The 20,344-nt window shown below is 53.2% G+C and overlaps 1 protein-coding gene across 3 annotated transcripts in view; it reads left to right on the top strand.

Moving 5' to 3' along the window:
* Positions 1-280: 280 nt before the first annotated feature.
* The window catches only part of Dagla (diacylglycerol lipase alpha), a 58,946-nt gene continuing 38,882 nt past the window's right edge, over positions 281-20,344 (top strand). For 2 of the 3 annotated variants that reach the window (XM_021195038.2, XM_029542605.1), the window contains exon 1: positions 281-389. The gene's annotated coding sequence lies outside the window, so the exon portion shown is untranslated. Of the gene's footprint in view, positions 390-14,149; positions 14,200-20,344 lie in introns of those variants that run through there. The other variant, XM_029542614.1, reaches the window with a different exon arrangement.

Raw genomic sequence — 20,344 nt, 5'->3', positions numbered from 1 at the left:
AGGGGAATCCAAGCAGCTACCGTGCCCCTGTTCAGTGCCCACGGTCCAACCCCTTTCGTCTGCCCACGGAACCCCCGTGGAGGCCTCAGCCCCGCGCCCACCGCCCCCACGCGCGGGGATCCAGGGCTCTGCCACTTCGGGCCTGCGCGCCTCTCCCCTCCCTGGCGCTAGGAGGCGCTGCCACCCCACGGCCGTCGCCATGGTCACCGCTGGCGGCGGAGTGGGGTTTACGTAAAGGACGCAGCGTCCCCCGGGGGGGCGGAGGCGGCCTTCGCGCCGGCGCCGGCGCCCTGCGGAAGCAACGTTAGTGAATAGGGGCCTTGGGGAGCCCAGGATGGAGGTGGCGGTCGCAGTGGCCGCGGCGGGCCGAGCCCTGCGGCGGGCCGGAGGTAAGGGGGACCGGGCCAAGCCCCGGGCACGGGAGCCCTGCGAGCGGCGTGGCGGGCTGGGCAATGTCCACTGCGCGCGGTGGCCGGTCCGACAGGTCCGCGGGCGGAGGTGCGGCTGCCACGCGCGCTCGTGGCAGGTGTGAGGTCCGCGGAATCCCGGGCTACTGGCGTGGGCATGGTGACACGCATGGCACGGGCGTGGGCAACGTGGATACAGCACGGGCAGCGTGATTTTTCCCGGCAAGGGTGTCAGAAGACTCACCCCCGCCTTGGTGTAGCGGTGGCCGCCCAGGTGTGAGGAGAGTGCACCCTCTGTACAAGAGGGCGATGCGCGCAGCTGGTGCTGGTGGGTGGCCAGCTGGTGCTGGGCCGTGATGGTGCGGTGGGCATGGGTGTGAGAAAGTGCTGCCATTGCTTGGATGTTGGTTGGCATGGTTCTGGCCTTGGGCTTGACATGGTTTGGAATGATGGTCCTGGGGGCTTAAAGAATCAATGTCCTGGGCATGACTAGTGGCTCCGGCCCAGCTGTGAGAAATGGCCTTGGCTTAGCGCAGTGTCCTGGAATGACTAGTACTGTGAGGGAAGACAGGTGGCCCTCAGACCCTGGTAGATAAGAGGGTAAATACCCACCCTTCCAGGGAGATCAGTAGGGGCGACGTCTCTGTTATGGGGCTCAGCTTTAATGCTTGTTGGTGAGCTGGCCTTGGGGCAGAGGCTGGAAGAAGGTTGGTGTTTTTTTATGATGGATGAGAATAAGAGACACCATGTGTCTACCATGAGGTTCTTGGTTGCTGTCCCAGGTAGAGCTCTGCCCAGTTATGAACCTTTACCTGGCTCATGAGTCCTCCCCATTTGGGGGAAGATAGGAGGAATAGGTAGTTCTCACTGGTGGTCCTTGTTTCTGATTATAGGAGACTCAGAAAGGTATAGTGAAGTAGCCCATGTCCATAGGTCAGGGGGCCATGTGGTTCACCAGCTATCCATCGTTCCTGGGCCCTTCCTTTCACTTGGTTGATGGAGATGCTACTGGGTTTCTGGGAGTTGTATCTTTTGGGCTGAGTGGAAGATGGTTCTGTGGCTACTGGGAGTGTTTGGAGATTGCAAATGTCCTAACTAGTCTTCTGAGAAGCTTTGGAGACCCCCCCCCCATCTCTTTCTTTCCCTCCCTCTTCCCTCCCTCCCTCTCTCTCTCCCTCCTTCTCCCCTCCCCCCTCCTTCTCTCATTGCCACATGATGTCCTACTTCACAGAGCATCAGTGGGCAGACCCCTAGAGAAGTTGAAGCCTTCGGGGTGTTATGGGCTTCTTGGGGGGAAGGCACAGAAGTAGAAGCAAAGAGCAGAGCTTTGCATAGGAAGGGTGTTTCTTTTCAACATGGGTGCTTGGAAAAGTCTCCCTCCTTTGAGAAAACTGAGCTAAGTTCCCTAAAACTGGCATGTTGTCCACTGTCTTTAGAACCAGATGACTTGAATTCCAGTCTTTGACTGTGTGACCTTGAGCAGGTGTTATTACCTTTAAGAGTCACTTCACACAGTGGTCCCAGTGGTCCCAGAATGAAAGGAGACTGCGCGTGGAGAATTCTATAAGCAGCAAGAGGCTATACGAAGGTCAGGGATTTCCATCAGGTAAAAAGACCAGGGCAAGAGACACAAGGTGGTTGGGAATGGAGGCATAGAGTGTGACTGGGGAGGAAGGGAGCCATAGGTCGAGGGTTTGTCATGGGAAATTAGAAGCCCAGAGGATATATGCTTCTGGTGGGGGGATGTGGGATCTGTTGACACTGTGAGTCAGCTACTGAGCTGGAACCAGGCCTCGGGTCTCCCGAGGACGGTTCTGGTTCTGAACTTGGCCATGACAAGTGTGGAGTTCTGCTGGAATGGCCCACACAGGAGGAAGCCCTTTGCTTGGGCTGCACACACACCTCATTATCTGGGAAGGTCTGGGAGGTGTCTGTGGCTGACAGATCTAGGGTATCTGCGTGGGAGGGAGACTTGGAAAGTGTATTTTCTCCTGAGAATTTCCCTTGGTTCTGAGAATGGGAGTGGGGAGCCGTCGTGTCAGCATTCTGGAGACCACGGCCTAAAGAAAGCGAACTGGGTCAGGGTGCCTACCAAGTGGGCTCAGAGCAAGTGGTCCTGTAGGGGAGGCTGAGGCTGTATGGCAGGGGGATAGGGAACAGTGAATGCCTTAGACACATGGAGGAGGGAAAGAGTCAATGAGCATCCTTAAGGGGCTACTCCAAGACTGGATACATCTTGGTGAGGATTCCCAAGACGTCTTTCCTGATGTGCTTCAGCTTCTGACTGAACACTCTTTCCAGGTGGGAAAGGTGAGGGGACTGTAAATGGCTCTATTTTGGGCCTTTATCTCTAGCATCCCTGTGAGTGTCTGTCATGACCAAGAACTCACTGCAAAAGCTTGTCCCCTGAGGTACGAAGTTTTCTGCTCATGTCTTCTGCCACAGTGTTGAACAGTAAGTAGGTAAAAGGTGTGGTGAGCTGACGTTTCCATGCTGTCCCCATAGCTGCCGCTGAGGCATAGCCTGGTGTGGTGAGTGTTTTCTTGGCAGTTCCCAGGTTGGCATGAGGGGTGTCCCTGGCTATCTGCATGCTTCCTGCAGAGCCTTTCTACCTCCCAGGAGATAGTGCTGGGCACTTCATCTCCTGCCTGGAAAGCTCGCTGTAAACAGACCTATTAAGGAGGAGGCCTTCGGTCTACTTAACACCCCCTCTGCTTGCCCTCCACACCTCCGTCTCTGTGTTCTGATTTGTGGCTCGGCCTTATGGTTTGGGGTCCCAGGGCCTTTTCCAGCCACCCCTTGCCATCTGCTTGGGATGCTGGGACTCTGCACAGTGGAGCTGGGCTGCGGGTGGGATAGATCAGATGATGCTGAGAGGAGGAGCTGGCCTCTGTTCCCCAAAGCAGGGCTGAGCTTTCTGTGCTATCCCCGGGGTTTGAGAATATTAGGGAGCCTAGCCAGGTGACCAGCTTGGTCATAGATGCTGATTTTTGACAAATCCATAAGACGCAGGGGTCTAGTGACAGACGTGGACATTGAGGGCAAGGCACTCACTGGAGCTGAGGTTTTCAACTCCAGTCTTCAGTTGTACTCCTGTTTTCTCTGTCCATGTTTCTCTGAAAGTTGCTGTACTCAGCTCCTGGCATCCTCTCCTTCCTTGGCTCCATAAGTCACAGTGCCCAGCTTCTCTGCTTGAGGGGTGCCAGGGAAGCTGGCATTACTGACCAGAGATTATTGATCAGAGGAGGGAGCACCAGGTGAGCCTACTGCAGCTAAAGGTGTGGCCTGCTTCCGATAGCCACTCTGTCCCTTGCCTTCTCCTTTCCAGGTCAGAGTGGGGACCTCTGCATTCATCACCTGTTGGGCAAGCACTCCATCTGAGTTCAGTTTCTCACCAGAATAGCATAACATTATACTCCAGCAGACTGGGCAACTAGCGCTTGGGGAAGCATCAATGAGTGTGTGGTCAGGGGAAGATAAATCTTTCAGAACCGCGGAATCCAGGACACCGGAGGATGTGGTTACCAGAGGCCAGGGCTGAAAAATGTTTATCTTGATTCTCTTTTTTCATACTGATACCTCTTTGCATTAGAGTGGATGGGGGTGTATCTGCATGGGCATGGCTTTCCAAGACCCAGGGAGCTGATTTTTGGTGGGGACCGCTTTGCTGCTAAGGAGCCCAGGAGAGATCATGTGGTGGGGACCAATGTAGCCAGGGGCAAAGGTGTGGTTTTCATGAGGTGCTTTACAGGTTGTGGTTGGGGAAAGCAGGGCAGGGCTGTTTCCACCACAGGGCTGTTCAGAGAGTACACATGTGTGGAGCCACGTGTGCCTGCAAATGTGTCTGTGGGAAGTGAGGGCTGAGGGGGTGTGAGCGGCTGGTGGCGTGGGAATTTGTGGGCTCTGGTGTCTGGCTGGCCTGGTGTCAGTGGGTGTGTGTTTGCAGCAGGAGGAAGAAGAAGGGCCCGATTGGGGGTTGCTTCTAGATTGGGCAGGATGGAAGGGTGGGCTTCATGCTTTTGGTGATGGTGTCTGCTGGGGAGCCTTTCTGCTTTCTCAGTATTCTTTAGAAAGAGCCTGGCTCTCAGAGGCCTCCATGCACGTGCCTCCTACCTCTTCCTCCAACACCTGGAAGTCCAATGGGGACAGTCCAGATAATATCATAGCCTGTGGATATTGTGTGTCTGGTTGCTGAGGGCAGACATCTAGATTTCAGTACTGGTACTTTTCCACACCTCAGTTTCCTTATCTGTAAGATCGAGATAACAAACCTCTTATATGGATTTCACCCTATAAAGCCCATGGAGCAGAGATCACGTTGGGAGCCAGGGAGCATTTACCCAGTTAGGTTCCTGCGCTCTCTCATCAGATTCTGTTCCTTCAAACAGCATGACATGATCTGAATAGAACCAGGGAGGGGTAACAGGCTCCAATATCTGATACGGAGATAGCAGAGCCATCCTGCCCTGAAGGAGTCTATCTCAGTAGCATCGCCTCTAGGGGTGCTTCTATTGGATACGGAGGTAGTTACTTCTTCAGTACCAGCTGTGGGTTGGAGTCAAAGAAGGTCATGAAGACAAGTTAGGTACACTAGAGCAGAAGGTGTAGATGCTGCCTTCAGGGGGTTCGAGTTTCCAGAAGTGATGCTTCAAGAGGTTAAATGAGGGGAAGTAATTTGAATGCTATGATTAAAGGAAACTTGAAGAAGGTCTTGGCTCTTAACCCCAGGCTCTTATTGGGACCAGTAAGAGGTTAGACCACAATAGTGGATGTGGCTAGGAAGACCGGCAGGGTGCACAAGCCAGAAGAAACTAGAAGCAATGACTGTCGTGACTGGAAGGGTAGGGAAGAGCTGGGTCTCCAGGATCACGAGGGTAGGGCCACAGGTTGGATTCACATCTATGTAAAAGATGGCCATCACTGGAATGTCCTGCCTAAGAATCTGGAGCCTGGGACCCTGGGAAGAGACATCTGGAACAGGTACCAGGGCTGCTGATGGACAAGAACATAGGAGGTCCAGAACATAGTGCTGGAGCAAGGTTAGTGGCAACCCTAAGAAGCTAAGTAGAGAAGAGAACCTAATGGAATGTGTGTGTGGGGGGGAGGGGCAGAAGCCACAAAATCTATGGGTTTGGTCTCTAGGAGATGGGTGTGAGAAGGGGCAGGGGGCAGGAGGGGAACCAGCACAGGGCCTGGAGTCTCTTTCCCTTGTGACTTTGAGATGGTGGCTCCCAGCAGAGTGGCACCAGGCCAGAGTGTAATCTAGAGGCTATGAAGGATCCCCTGAGGTTGTTGACACTGTCCTCAAGGCTGTCCTTGTCTCTGAAGCCACTGAGGGCTTCTGCTATTCCTAGCACTTACTTCTAGGCTTTTTTTTTTTTTTTTTTAAATAATTTTCTCACCAAATTACCCCTTGAAATTTCGCCTGCCTGAGTTCAGCCCAGGAGGTTACTATTCTGGGAAGTTTCATCAAAATCCTTTCAGCGTTGGAGAGTTCCAAGCCGGGGGCTGAGTTGGGGGAGAACAGGGCTTTTCTGTGCTTGTGTTTGGGGGGCGGGGTTGTTCTCAAGAAGCATCCCTTCACCTGGAAGCCTCCCTGTTCAAAGAGCTGCTGTGTCCCTTTGGGGCCTGAGGAAAGTGGCCTTGGCTGTGGCAGCTGAGCTAGGACTCCCATACTGATTCATCCCCAGTAGGCTCTTGTCACGGTCTCTCATGGAGCCATTTAATTAATTTATGATTGATGTTCCTGGACTTACTTGTGGCTAATTCATTATTGATGTTCCTTCATTATGTACCATACACCCTACACCTCCCCCTTCTCGTTGCCCTGGCAGACAGGCCATGTGAGGGGTGGGCTCCTTGGACTGTAATTTTGTCCCTCTGGGGACAGGACTCTATGCTTGACTTCTGTGAAACTTTTTGTACTTGAGGTCTGAGAAGATACCAATGCTTGTACGCAGCGGGATTTGCTGTGCCACAAAATAACAGTAAGGACTTGAGTGTGGTGGTACGCAGCTGGAGTCTCAGCATTCAGAAAGCAGAGGCAGGAGGATCACTGAAAGCTTGAGATCAGTCTGGTCTACATGGCAAGACTTAGGGTATCTGGGGTTACCTAGATAGACCCTACCTCAAAGCAACCATATATGTAGTAACAACAGCAACAGCAGCTTTCATCTCCTTGCAGCAGGCATCCCCTTCACTCCCCAACCCCCGCACGCTCCATCTTACTAGAGGCTTGAAGAGGTTAAATCACCTGCTCAGGTCTATGTAGGCAGCCAGGTGGGGTTGATACAGGTTGAGTCACTGTCATGTCCCAGGCCGGTCCTGCCTCTCTTCCAGACTCCACACAAGCCTTTCTTCATGCTCCACTGAACTGTACTCTATCTAGACAGCCCTAATAGTGTACATGGCTCCCTTTGCTCGCCCTTGCTTCTTTGAAAGTGAGGAACTACTGCTGTAACATTTGCTGGGCAGAGACACCAGCACCAGGTATCTGTCCGTTTCTTCATTTCACCCTCACCACTCCAGGGGCAGGTAGCACAAACCCTTTTTATAGATGACGTTTCAAAACTTGTTAAAGGTCACTTGGTTGCCAGATTCAAGGGTGTTTAAGTCTCCTTCGGATCCCCCCCCCCCGCCCCTGCCTTTATCAGTTAAGTATGTTGTGTTTATCAAACAGCACATCCCTATGTCCTGTCTGGCACTGGTCAGGCCCCTCTTTTGCTGTGTGGACCAGGAATGCCCGTTTCCATAGGGTGGATACTCTTGGAGATGTGAAATATGCTGCATTGGGCCTGGATTCTGTTCCTCTCTGCTGGGCATCTATACATCAGTTATTTGTCAGTTCTGAGCTTCAGTTTTTCTGTTTGCGGGTCAACAGTAAGGGTGTCTATACTGGCTGGCCCATGTTGAAGGGAGATGCTGGGAGGGAAGGGGCCCAGGGAAGACACTGTGCTAAACAACGGTTAGGATTGCCTGTGAGGTTTGGCAGGCAAACCAAGAGTGCTTAAGGCTGGACACACAAACTCAGGATGAAACATGTATACTCACACCCCACCCTCCCCCCGCCCCAAGCCACCCAGACAGGCTTTGAGAGAATCCTGTAGCTTGACAGCTGCCAGGAACTTCAGAACCCTGTGGTGCTAGGAAAGGGTCCTGAGAAAGGTCGTCATTCCTGCCCTAGGTTGACTGGTTGGCTGAGAAGTACCTAGGCCCTAATCGTAGGAAATGCAGAGGGCCAGGATTGTGGGCCCTGCTTCCCCTGTTTCCATATGTGTTCTAACTAGGTCGATTCAGGCTGGGTTTTGTGAGGAAGAGGAATAGTTTGCCAAGTAGCCACCTAGATCTCTTCTGCCCCACCCCCCTACAACATGCAGAAGTCTGGGAAAGAGGTGAGCCCTGAATCCCGGAAGCAGGACACTGCCTGATTCTCCATGGCAGGGTTCCCAAAGTCTCAGCTAGGAACCCTCTGCTTTCTCATCAGCTCTTCCCAGTGCCCATCAGCTCAGTGCCTGGCAGGGGCTCTCTCAGGAAGGCCACAAGGCTCTGCACGGTTCTGGTTCTGCACTGATCCTCACAGAGCCCCAGAGCAGAGGACTGACTTGTGGGTGGAGGCAAGGCAGGCCTGGCAGTGCTTGTTGGAAATCTGCGGCCAGGCTGCCGTTAGGTTAGGTGACGATTCGTTTAACTTCCCAAGTTTCCGCCTTCTGCAGGCTGGGATTACATCAGGCTCCCCTGGCACGCCCTGTAGCCTACTCCCACTTCTCACAGCTCTTTCACTGTCCTGGGACAACTGCCCTGCTGCAGTTTCTCTGCAGGCTACACAGTGGTTGGGCAGTCCTAGGCTGGTCGCTGAGGGGACAGTCCCAGCCTTTGCAGCCTCAGCTGCAGGAGCCTGGAACTCCCAGTACCCTGTCTGCTTCATACTCTTCAGACACTGCCTGTCTCTAAGCCACTGCCTCTAAGAGCACGCCACCCATGCCTACCACTGACTTCCTACTTCTCATTCATCATCTCTGCTTCTAAATAACACAGGCCTTCAGGCATGGACTCTACCTAAAGACAGAGCTTCACTGTAGTACACTGCTGCTTGGGTGGGCCACATGAAGTCAGTCTCAGTCTGTGTCTGTCTGTCTGTCTGTCTGTCTGTCTCTTTCTCTCTCTCTCCCCTCCTCCCCTTCTTTTCCCTCCCCTCCCCAAACAGGGGAAGGGGGCTCTGCTGGAATGTGGCAAATTGGTATCAAATGACACCTCTCTAGGAGTTCCTGCCCAGAGCCTAGAGTGATGGTGCCCAGTGCTGGTTAAGTGTTCTCAGTAACTCTCATGATCATTTCTTGCCATCATTCTGGCAGCCAAGGCCAGTGCTAAAGCTGTCCCTCTTTTATCTAGTGCTGTGCTTCCTCTGAAGCTAGATGACCCCAGACCCTTCCTCAGTGCGGCCACACCCCTCAGCATCCCTCCCCGCCAGCATGGGGACCTCTTCTCCAATCTGGCACTGTTTTGCTGGTCCCCCTCTGGAGTCACTCTGCTCACATCCCAGCCTTCTCTGAAGCTGGCCTTCCCAACCCCCAGCTCCTTTTTGTTCCTCTCCTATTTTGGTTTGCTTCCCTCTGGCATCTCTTCCATCCGGCTCTTGCCTTTGTTTAAAGGCCTCTCCTGAAGCCTTCGGGAGAGCCAGTTTCTCTCAGAGCTCCTGTAAGCAAAGTTCTGTGGCCCCTCTGACCACCCTGGGGCTGTAGGATGATGGATGATGAGCTGCAAACCAGATTGGGCTTCACAGCATGGCCTGGACCTGACAGTGTCAGGACAATGAAGTGAGCCCAATCTGTTGGTACCACAGCATGCCCTCTGAGGCTTGAAGTCCCAGGCAGAAGCCCCCATGGTTATAAAGATGTGAAGGGGAGAGCCAGGAGAGCTCTATGTGCCTGTGAACACCAGTCACGGTTCCCTCTTGCTGAGTCAAGGAATTCTCCTCAAGGGTCCTTTCAGTTCTGGTCAGGCTGCTGATAAAAAGGTCATCATCAAACTGAGCTCCTACTATGCAGCTGGACTTTTACGTGGAGCTAGGAGACATAAGAGGAAAGTGACCAGATTCTTCCTGGCCCGTGGCTGACACATGACACTTAACTCCCTGGTGTCCTTCCAGACCCAGTTCAGAGTACTCCAGGCTCAGGGTCATGTTTAATGCAGAGTATTGGCGGCTTCTGTGTTGTGGACACTTAGCCCCTTTGCACTCAAAATTGTTCCCATGGCACCTAGGAAGAGAAGTGAGTGTTTCACAGACCCTCGGCTTCCTTGGGATGTCCAAGAACTCTGTTAGAAGCCACATCTCTGCTGCCAGTCAGTGTGGCTCCTACCTTCAAGGTGCTGATCCTGCTTGCTGTCCTCCTCTCCCACTGGCAACTTTGTGGATATCCCATTGCTGAGGAGACCAATCTCCTGCACTCCCAGGAAGCCCCAGGTCTGTTCCCCATGTGTAGGCTGAGTTGTCATTTGTTGCTGCTCAGCTTCCCAGCCCTGTCCTCCTCAGACCCCACACCTCCCTGGCCTTGGCAATGCCTTCCAGGCTCACACAGGATGGCTCCTCTCACCCCGCATGCCCCCTGCCAGTGCTGTTGAGCTGTACCAGATTGTTCTCCTTACTGCCTGCCTGCTATACTATGCAGCTTAATAAACAGGCTAATGGAGGCTCTGGGCACCTCAGGAGCCGCCTTCCCTGTTTCTTGGTCCCTTTAGAGAGCCTGTCCCCCCTCTTCCCCAGGTGAACCCCATTCAGCAGGCTTCTGGGAGCGGTAACTAAGCTGGGCGCCCAGCCCACCACCTGCTTAGTACTTTATAAAAGTTTAACCTTAATGGTGTAATGAACTCCCATCATAAAGCAGCTGGAGCAGTGCATCCTGGGATGTATAAATTATAGGAGCCCTCTGAAGTTGTAATTGGAAATGGCAGCAACTGGAATGTTGAAAGGGGCCGGCCTCATTGGGCTGAGCACAGCTATTCTCTACTTCCTTTCAAAAGGCACACAGAACTGTGTCTGGCTGCGAAGAAAGAATGTCCTCAGACCAAACTGAGCTCCTGGTTCCTCCGCCCCAGATCCTACTTCCTGTCCCCAGCTGTGTCTGCAGAGACTGAATACTTTGGAGGCAGGACATCCAACCTGGCTCTGAGCTGCAGACTGCAAGCACAGTGGGCCAGGACGGAACAGGGCTCCAGACAGACAGCAGGGGTCAGCTACAGTTCCGCTGTCCAGGGAGGGCCGCAGAGCTGTTGATTTGACTTCCTCTCTGCTGCTGTGACCATGGCTTGTAACTGGGCCACAGCCTGATCTATGAAATGGGTCTGGAAGTCCCTGGGGAGTACTGAGGGCTCTGATGTGGGGTTCCTGCTGCAGCTTCTGGGTCCTTAACCCCACAGAGTGGGCATGACTGGACCTCTGAGAACACTAGGAGGGAGGCATGGAAGGCACTCTCTAGTTACTGCGAGTGCTATGGTGTGACACATGTCATGTGGTGAGCTTGGCTGATATAAGCTCGAGCTCAGGCCAGGTAGACCCCATCTGTGTTTCTAATAAGCTGAGATTTTAACCTCCAGTGGGCTGTGGCTGGTTCATGGACTATGCTTTGAGTGGCAAAGGCACAGGATGCGAGTATGTTAGTGAGTGTGATGATTATGTTGACACTGCTGAGTACTTGCATTGGTACTGGTTAGCATTCCAGAATGCAGCCTCACCCTGGAAGAGGCAAGAGAGCTGTTGATATAGAGCACCACCATCATCTGAATTCTCTGAGACGGTACCCAGGATCCAGGAGTGGCCGGCACGGAATGTATAGTTTCCGCATACTTAGATGGCAGCCCAATTGGGGCCCATTCGCTAAGTCAGGGTTCCTCTTAACACATTCTTGGGCCCCACCTTCAACACACTGATTCAGAATGAATGCTGGGTGGGGAGGAGAAAGGGGCACTGGGAATTTGCACTTATCAGTCAGCTGCGATTTCCTTTTGCACATCTCTGGGAGTCACTACCTGAGAGCTGTGTGAAGACTCTCACTCAAGGGAGCAGAAAAACTTCCCCTGTCAAAAAAACAGGGTCTAGCAGGGTCCTGGCATCAAAGCCTGGAGCCCAGAGTTACTTCCCTAGGCTTGCTTTAGGTTTCCCCCAGCAGGAAGGGGGAAACTGAGGGACTGGGGGGAATAATCTACTGCATTCTGCTGGGTTGAGGAGAGTGGGTAGAGGCAGATACAGAGCAGCTGGGTGCAACAGTTACTTTTCTCATAGCTATTTTAAGACACTGGACAAAGACATACCAAGGAAGGGTAAGTTTACTCTGGCTCACAGTTCAAGACCATCATGTTGGGGATTTCATGGCAGTAAGAGCCTGAGGCAGCTGGTTACATTGTACCCAGAGTCAGAAAGAGCAGAGAGAGAGGCAGATGCTGGTGTTCCACTTACTGTCTCGGTTTTATTTAGTCTGTGACTGCAGCCCATGGAATGGTGCCACCTACAGTTAGAGTGGGTCTTCCCACCTCAATTAACCCAATCCCCAAACTCTCACGGGCATGCCCAGAGGTTTGTCTCCTAGGTGATCCTAGATTCTGTCAACAGTAACCATCACACACTATATTTGGACAGAGAAAACAAAGGACTAGATGGTTGTTCATAGTTAATTTTCCTAGTGGGGTGGGGGCAGCTTCTGGCTCTTTTATTGTTAGTGGTGGTGGTTTCTGTTTTCCAGAGAGAGCATAATTTCGTAGGAAGGAGGAAAATGTGACATAAACACGTCTGGTCTAGGGTTCAGGGACACAAGAGACTCACTCAGCATGAGACAAGAGGCCTCCTTGGCTAGTGGAAAATTCATCTGCCAGGACTGTGGCACTCTGGCTGTAGTAACCTTATCCAGGTCCCCTCGACTTCTCCAGGTCCTGGTGCTCCTTGTCTGTTGTTTTGATCCAAAGAAAGTCTATCACTTTTTTTTTTTTCCGTCACTGTTTCCTCTAGCGATGGTAAGGATACCTGTCTGCTACACAAGGAAAGTGGGGGAAGAGACATCTAAAAGGCCCCTCACCCCCAGTTTGTAAGGCTTCAAGGGTACAGTTAGTTCATTTTCTATCAGGTGCCCCAAAATAAACTCCAGAATCTGGGCTCATTGTGCTAAGGAAGTAATGGTTGAGTAATTGAGGCTTGAGTGGCATTTCTGACAGGGCAAAACCCAAAGCTGTGTGATCCCAGCCATGGCAGTGTGCGTCCTTGGGCTTCAGGTCTTTGTCTCTAGATTGGGGAGCTAGAGCACCCTGAACTTAACTCTAGCACCTCTTGCTCTGCTCTGGTCTTTTGGTGAGTTCCAACTATACTGTCCAGTTTTCTGGGCAGTTTCAGTTGCCAGAGAAGACCTTTCCTCTCTGTTCCAGCTGCTAGCCTTATATCTCTGAGTGGTCGCTGGTCCCCTAGAGAAGGGCTTGATCAGGGCTGTCTGTCTGATATCTAGGCCTCCATGCCTGGAGGCCATAGTGATATGGTGAGTGTGGTAGGAGTCTTTGTAGACCCACTGACCACAGAGATTCAGGGTGTCCTGGCCCTACAGTTGGCATCCTGGATCTCGTGGATGGGGTCTGAGTTACCTCCAGAGTGGTGCAATGCCCAGCAGCCCTAAGACTTTTGAGCTACTGTTTTCCATTGAGTGGCTCAGTTCCAGGAGGGGTGGGGATAGAAGAAAGCCAGTCAAGACATTGGTTTGAAAGACATTTAAATAAACCCAGGAGATTTATATGGCCACATGTTTCCAGGCTCCTTTCAAAGTAGTGGACGGGCTTCTGAATCTCTCCCACCACCCACTTCCCTGTCCCGGAAGTGCAAGAGGCCAGGCTTTAAGAAGAACTGAGAAAGGGGAAGCCCAGCAGGAGCTGAAGATCAAAGCTAGCAGGGCCTACAGAAGCCTAAAATGGAGCTTCCCCCCCCCCCCGCTCCCAGCCCATGCATAGGGACCCTAATACCCGCCCAGGCAACAGTCATCATGCACATGACCAAGAAGCCCGGGCTCCTGTGTCTTCTCCAGTGTTCACCCCTGGTCCAGGAGCCCAGAGGAGCTGCTTCTGCATGTGACCCAGAGAAGGCTCAGCTCTGGGGCCTCCTTCTAGCAGCAGCAGCAGGAGAGTGGACCCTATGCACCACGTATTTCCCGATTGCTCCTGGAGTGGGTAGAGGGGAGGAACTATGAGCCAGACAGGCATCTTCCCTCCTGGATGCCTCCTCTGTCTCCTTACTGAGCACTGACCCCGTCCCAAGGTCCCTTGCATTGTAACCCTCTACTCACCTGCCCACCTTGGGTTTCTTTGTCAGTCTGACCAGAGAACACCTAGAGGTTGGACTGTAGCATCTCTTGAGGTCTTGAAGAGTGTGGACAATGCCTCCTGGTCTGAGAGATCCCAGGACATAGATCTTCTCATCTGTCCTAGGCCCTCCCTATGTGAGTTCCAGACCGGAAAGGGATGGGGTTGTGAGTGGGGGTGGGGGTGGGGGTGGGGAGGCATCCTGAGGCAGGACCTTACAGCAATCTCTCCTACACTGTCAAGCTGCAGAAGGTGGCCAGTGGCCCCCAGCACCAACCGGTCTGATGGGTTACAGGCTTGGCCATTTCTCCTATTTCTTCCAGAACAGGACATCTTGCTGGGTCTGCTTGGTTCTCTCCAGGCCTTGACTGTTGCTTGGCCTTGGTCTCACCTTCTGGAAAAGGGATGGTCTGGGCCTCAGTTCTCTCTCCATCCTGGCTTGACATGGAGGAAGCCGCTCAATAATGAGGTAGAGTGCCCACCCTTTCATCTTCTGGAGTCATGAGGATGTCAAAACCCTAAAAGGCATAGCACTCAGAGGCCAGGATACCCAGTATTCCTCTCCACTTATGTGCCAAACCTGAGGGGTCAGGCCATAGGAGGGGAGCTGTGTGCCCATGGCCTACCTTTCAGGGCTGCCTGCAGTGTGACTTCCTCCTGCTCCACCTGCCTGGCTCCCCTCTCAGGGAGCAGGAAATGGGGGTGAGGGAGCCCGGGCATTCCTCTCACCCTCTGCGGGAGGGGCTGGATACCCCACTCATAGGTGTCAGCGAAGTCTCTCCAGTGGTGGGTGCTGGTGCTGGGACTTCCCTGGCTGACTCACCCGGGGCCTGGCTGTGCCTCCGCTGAGGCAGGAGTTGTGAAGGTGTCTGGATGGTGAGAGCAACTCACACTCAGTCCCAGCATGGGGTGAGAGGATAGAGTCAGTACAATGCCCTCCACCAGCCCAAGAGCCTGCCACCCCTACTGCCCAGTATGAGACAAGTAAGACTCAGGTCTTGAGCATGGCTGCTCCTGAAGATCCCTGGGCCAAATGCCTTCCTTGTCCTGCCCCTGCCAAGAGACCAGAGAATAGGGAAGTCATTGATTTGGAGGCACATCCCAGACGCAGACATGATAGCCAAGCTGAGGACTGTGAGAGGCAGGAAGCGGGGTCAGCCCAGTGACCTAGTTGGGGCCAAAGACCCCTGGAAGAAAGGAGAACACTGTTGGCTTCCCGTCCCCCAGAAAAACCCACAGGTCCTGTGTACTTGGTTCTCAGACACCCAGAGCTGGTCCTCAGGCCTCCTCCAGCAGGCAGTAGGACAGAGGTGTCGCAATCACAGTGTGGGGAGGGGCGGGGGAGGACTGAGCAGACAGCATTGGAGTGCATGGCTTGCTAGCAGGCTTGTGGGGGCGGTGGCAGCAGTGCTGCGTGGGGCGAGCTGGGGGGGGCCCTTCTTGGGGGGGGGAAGTGCAGTTCTGAGTGACTAGCCCCAGAATCCCTGTCTTCCTGTTACCAGTGGAGAGGGCATCGCCCTGACTCCCTGGGCTGGAGGCTCAGGAGGTGGCTGCCTCTAGGAGTGAGAGTTGGGACTCTGGTATATTTGGTTGACACATCTGGCCATGAGAGGAATGTAGAGTGTTGTCAGTCAGGTGCCAGAGCCAGCACCTCTGACAAGCAGGCTATCTGAGTGTTCACAGCACATCAGGACCAAAGGCACAGTGGTAAGGTGTCCCAGGCAGGAGTGACCAGCCTGAAGCCTAACCTGGCACTCGGCTCGGCCTACAACTGGGGAAAGTTGCACAGAGACTAAGTCAGCTGTGACCTAAGCAGGCAGCATCCATGGGCAGCAGGAAGAAACATCAGGCCCCAGCCGGGATGGTTCTTCCCAGCGGGCTAGCACAGTCTTAGACCTCTCAGGGGATCTCTTTAAAGAAAACTTGTCCAGCTACTTGCATGGGGGCAGTGTGGCCCTATGCCACCATACTGTGAGGCTGTGCTGTAGACAGGAACGTGGGGACAGCACTGCACCAGGTGGGCCAAGGCTGCAGGAACCTGGGGAGCAGCGAGGGTTCTGGATGTTCTTCCTGCCTGCTGCTGAACTTGTATGGCCTGTGACAGGTCTTTGTAGCCTTGGTCTTCCATGGTCGGGAAGGCCCCTTTTCATTGGAGTGTTCTGTTTATTGCTACCAGAGCTCTGAAGAACAGTCAAGGGGTCAGGCAATGATGATGCACACCTTTAATCCTGGCACTCAGGAGGCAGAGGCAGATTGATCTCTGTGAGCACAAGGCCAGCCTGTTCTACAGAGTGAGTTCTAGGCAGCCATGGCTACACAGAGAAACCCTGTCTTGAAAAAAAAAAAAAAAAAAAAAAGCATAAAATAAATAAATAATAAAATGAGTCAAGGACCCCAGAACCTTGTTTGGATGGGTCCTAGTTAGCCAGGACCCTCCCTAGGGAAGAGCAGGGCCTGGCCATCCTTTCTCGAACCCTCTTTGTCCTTGTCCTGTGGCAATGATAGGGTGAAATGAGGTGACGACGGGAAGTTGCCTTGATGAGCTGATACTGTCATCCATATTGCCCTGTGTTTCAGTTATCACTCTCTCATCGTGGGACTGACTCCCCAAAGCCGGGAACATCCTGGCCCCCTATGCTTAAGAATCAGAAGGTCAGGCAGGTGCACCCGGGGCTTGGGAGGGTAGGACTGGCCCTAGCACCCCTTGGTGGCCTCTCCAGTCCTGACCCTAGGACACTGTACAGACTCTATCCCCCTCACCCCATCCTGGGAATTGATTGTGAGTTGCAGAGGGACCACCCCACCCTCCCACATTGGCTGGGAGACCTCAGAGCTAGGAGCGCGTGTTCTCCAAACATCTTGCTCACAGCAGATGGCAGCCACAACTGCCTTTCTCCCTGCAGTTCCGGTGCGCCTCCCTTGCTCACCCCCTGTTAACTTCGGTTTCTGCTTTTGGAGATGGGGAGGCAGCCTTCATGCCCCCAGAGCTGCCTCTGATTGTGGGTATGGCTTGGTGCACACAAGGTGGGCACTTTCTGAGGGAGCAGAAACTTCCTTCTACCCAGCTCAGGGACACAGTCTTGCCCTGGTTCCTGCTAACCGAGTTTGAATCTTCTTGGCCATGTCTGTTGGCAGTGCAATCTGAGAGGAGCAAGGAGCCTGGCTGGGGCCTTGTTTGACATTTCTTCTTCTGCTAGGCACCAGGCTCTGTGCTGGATGCCAAGGACATGGAGATGCAGGGTGTGCAGCCCTGCCCCGTAGCAGCCCCCAGCCTTGAGGAAGCGCAGAATAGAGGAGAACCAATTGTTCCACCTAAGGGGTTGGTGAACCCCAGTGACATCTTGGAGACAGTGTTTAAGGTTAAGCCTGGGAAATCTGAAGAGCTCTATTGACAGCAAGATTGATGAAAGCATTGTGGGCTGAAAGCAGGAAGCCTGAAGCCCATCCAACTGAGGCACACAGAACAAAGGGAGACCCTTAGAATATAGCCTGTCCTCTGTTTGCATCTAGGTTGGGGTCAGCTCCAGAAGGGAATAGTACACTTCTCTCTCAGCTCCAGGGCTCTGTCCCTGGGTTTGAGGCCAGCATGAGCAGCTCCTGACTGTGGAGTAGAAATAGCCTATCCATTCCTTCTGCCTGGCCCTTCAGCTCAGGTCAGTGATCAAGTGTTAGCACCATTTTTCCAGGGAGTCTAAGAACAGCTGGGTGAGCATGCTAGACCTCCACAGTGCTATCCCTCATTCTGAGCCTGCCTCCAGTCCACCCACATCCACAGGAAGCTCTAGGCTGAGCATCCACATAGGGTTGTGTGTGCTGAGGCCTGTGCCTGTTACTGGAGTTGTTAGGGGTCAAAGCCTGAGCTCTAGCAGACCCAACAAACTAGATTGATCATCTGTTCCCTGTTGGCCAGTTAGAGATAAGTAGTCTTGAAAAAGAGCACAAAGTGGCCATGCCAATGAGAAGAGATAGACAGGCTGAATAACCCCTCCAAGTCTGTGCCCAGGGTCCTGACATGATATTTAGGTTTAAATAGAAGGCAAGAGGTGTGTGTAACGAAACAGTACTAGTCAAGGTATGGCCCCGATGAGCATTGTCTCTGTTTCCATCTGTCCTACAAGGTGGAGGGGATTGTGTGGAACCTCTTCCTAGGAGGCAAGTTACTCCTCTGGCTGGCACCAGGCTTCCTTCAGCCTTTCTCTTCCCACACCAGGAGATTCTTAGGGACATTTTTTTAATTCTTTGGGGACTATTGTTTCCATAGCCTGAAACCAAAGGGAGGGCACAAGTGTCTCTCTTTAGAGTACCTTCTCTCCTACCACACATATGCCAGGCACTCTGATATAGGCCTCATCCAATTAACTTTAGAGGTTGTGAGTGGCGGGCATCACTGGCCCCAAGCCCCTATGACTTGTTCAAAGTCCTTCAATAGACTCCAAGCCCAGGTGAGCCTGCCGCCCTCCAGAATGTCTCCTGTGGGGTCATTGACCCTGTCCCCTTGACAAAGCATGTGTGGTAGCCTAGGTGGGTGGCAGGCAACTTTGGAGGCCTCAGGCCCTGTTCCTTCTTCCTGTTGCTGCCTTCCCTGCGTCACAGTCAGGCTTTCTGGGGGAGTGGATAGTAGGGAGTCAACTCATTTGCTCTTCTAGACTCTCCAAATACCACAGGCAAATTGTTGGGGCACTAGTGGCTGCTCTAGGCAGGGCCACCAGAACTCGGTCTAGCAGGCAGCAGGCAGAGCCAGGGCCTTGGTGTTTGCTTTTCCTCCCCCTCCCCCTTTGCTTTGTCCTCTGCACCTGTCTGACTGTTTGCCCAAGGATTTGCCCTCCTGGAAGATAGGCGGGACTGGGGGGTGGCAGGAAGGCTGCAGTGCTTCTTGGCACCCGGCTTCTTGGCAGGCCTTGTACTACACATGAACTATCCCAGCAGTGCATGGCCTCGCCCGCGCAGAGCATGTGACTTCATATTGCCCGGGCCTGGCATGCCTGGCATGCCTGGACAGCAGCGGCGGTGGCAGCAACAGCTGGACAGTTAGCTAGGAGCAGGAGAGGCCCACAGAGCCCTGCTCAGGGGCACTGGCCCCAGGGAGCGGGGGTGAGGGGCGGCATCAATGGGACTTTTGTGTGGCTGGGGCAAGGAAACACATGGCCAAAACCAGGAGCCCTGTGCAGATACATCTGTTCCTTTCTGTCCTGGAATGGCCGGTCTGCAGGCCTCTACCCTTCCTCCTAGCAAAAGAGCTTGTCTTGGTTCAAGCCATCCTAGCCCTGACCTTCCCTTCACCCCTTTCAGCTGCATCTGCTTTAGCATCTTGAACTTGTGAACTTCTCCAGCACTGCCTCCTAAGGGTCTGGCTGACAGCTCGTCCACAGTGGCTCCTGGAAGCTGTGGTCTGCGTGAACAGGTTAAGTAACCAGTGACTAGATCCAAGGAAGAGGAACCCTCTTTCTCCCTTTGCTGACAGCCCCAGATGGGACTTGCATTAGTTAGGCTGGGAGCCAAACGCCTCACTTCCTGTAGTCTTGTCTATGGCCAGCTTTGTGGCATACTTTCAGTCCTGTAAGATGGGAACTCTAAGAACCATCTTTGGGTGGTTTCCATTCTACTTTGTGTAATCACCTTGAACAAAGTCAATGCTGTGACCCATGACCTCTGTGCCACTCGGTACCTGCCAGTATGAGTCATGAGGTCAAACAGGCTGTCGCCTAGAGGCTGTGTTATACCTCCCATAGGTGAAGAACTCTATAAACAGAGGGCACATTGGCTCAGACTTGATAACAACCTTTCTAGGTGGGCACAGCTGCAAGAGGTTGCCTGCTCACTTTCAGACTAGTCTTGTAGGGTTCACCCATGTGCTAGGGGTGAGAAGACAGCCTGGCCCAACAGAGATAACCTTTGGCTTCTAGCAGGGATCCCAGGTGCCCAAGGCTAAGCAGGAAGGAGGAGAAACAGAACTGTGTGATTCTGGGATGGGCACGGGTATGGGGGAGTTGTCTCACCATGATTCTGCCTGGCAGCAAACACAATTAGCTAGCCCTGGTGGGGGCATTGCAGAGCCCATCCTGGGGCTGGCTTTCTATGGCTTGTCCTCCAGTAGTAGAAGAAATGCCCACTATTTACCACCCATACACAGATTAGTACCAGATGCCTGCATGACTCCACCCCAGGGGCAGGCTGTGGCCTGTGACTCTTGACATTCTTATTTACAGGTGAGAAAACTGGTCGGAATTGCTCTTCCACCAGCATCCCACAGTTGGTACTTCTCTTTTCCAGGTACCAGGGCTCAAAGTAGCTGCAACTTCATATACTGTTAAGTGACCAGGCCCTGTGGTAGCCCTTACAGACTGACCCTAACTCCCCTATGTTTTTCTACTCTGCCTTTGCAGTCAATAGAAATACTAATAAAATAAATGCATTAATACATAATTAATCCTACCTCTATCCCTCCAGCCTTTTCTCTCTGGAAGCCCCAGACGTGATCTCATGCATCCTGTCAAAGCCCCAGAAGAGCTATGAGGAGTCTCTGTGCAGATGATGGAGAAGGGCTAGCACCTGTGGACCACACAGATGATGGAGAAGGGCTAGCAGCTGTGAGGAGTCTGTGCAGATGATGGAGA

This window comes from Mus pahari, chromosome 1, assembly GCF_900095145.1.
Source record: "Mus pahari chromosome 1, PAHARI_EIJ_v1.1, whole genome shotgun sequence".
Taxonomy (NCBI): Eukaryota; Metazoa; Chordata; class Mammalia; order Rodentia; family Muridae; genus Mus; species Mus pahari.
The sequence above is the reverse complement of the archived record's forward strand: the minus strand, read 5'-3'. Positions and strand labels throughout refer to the sequence as shown.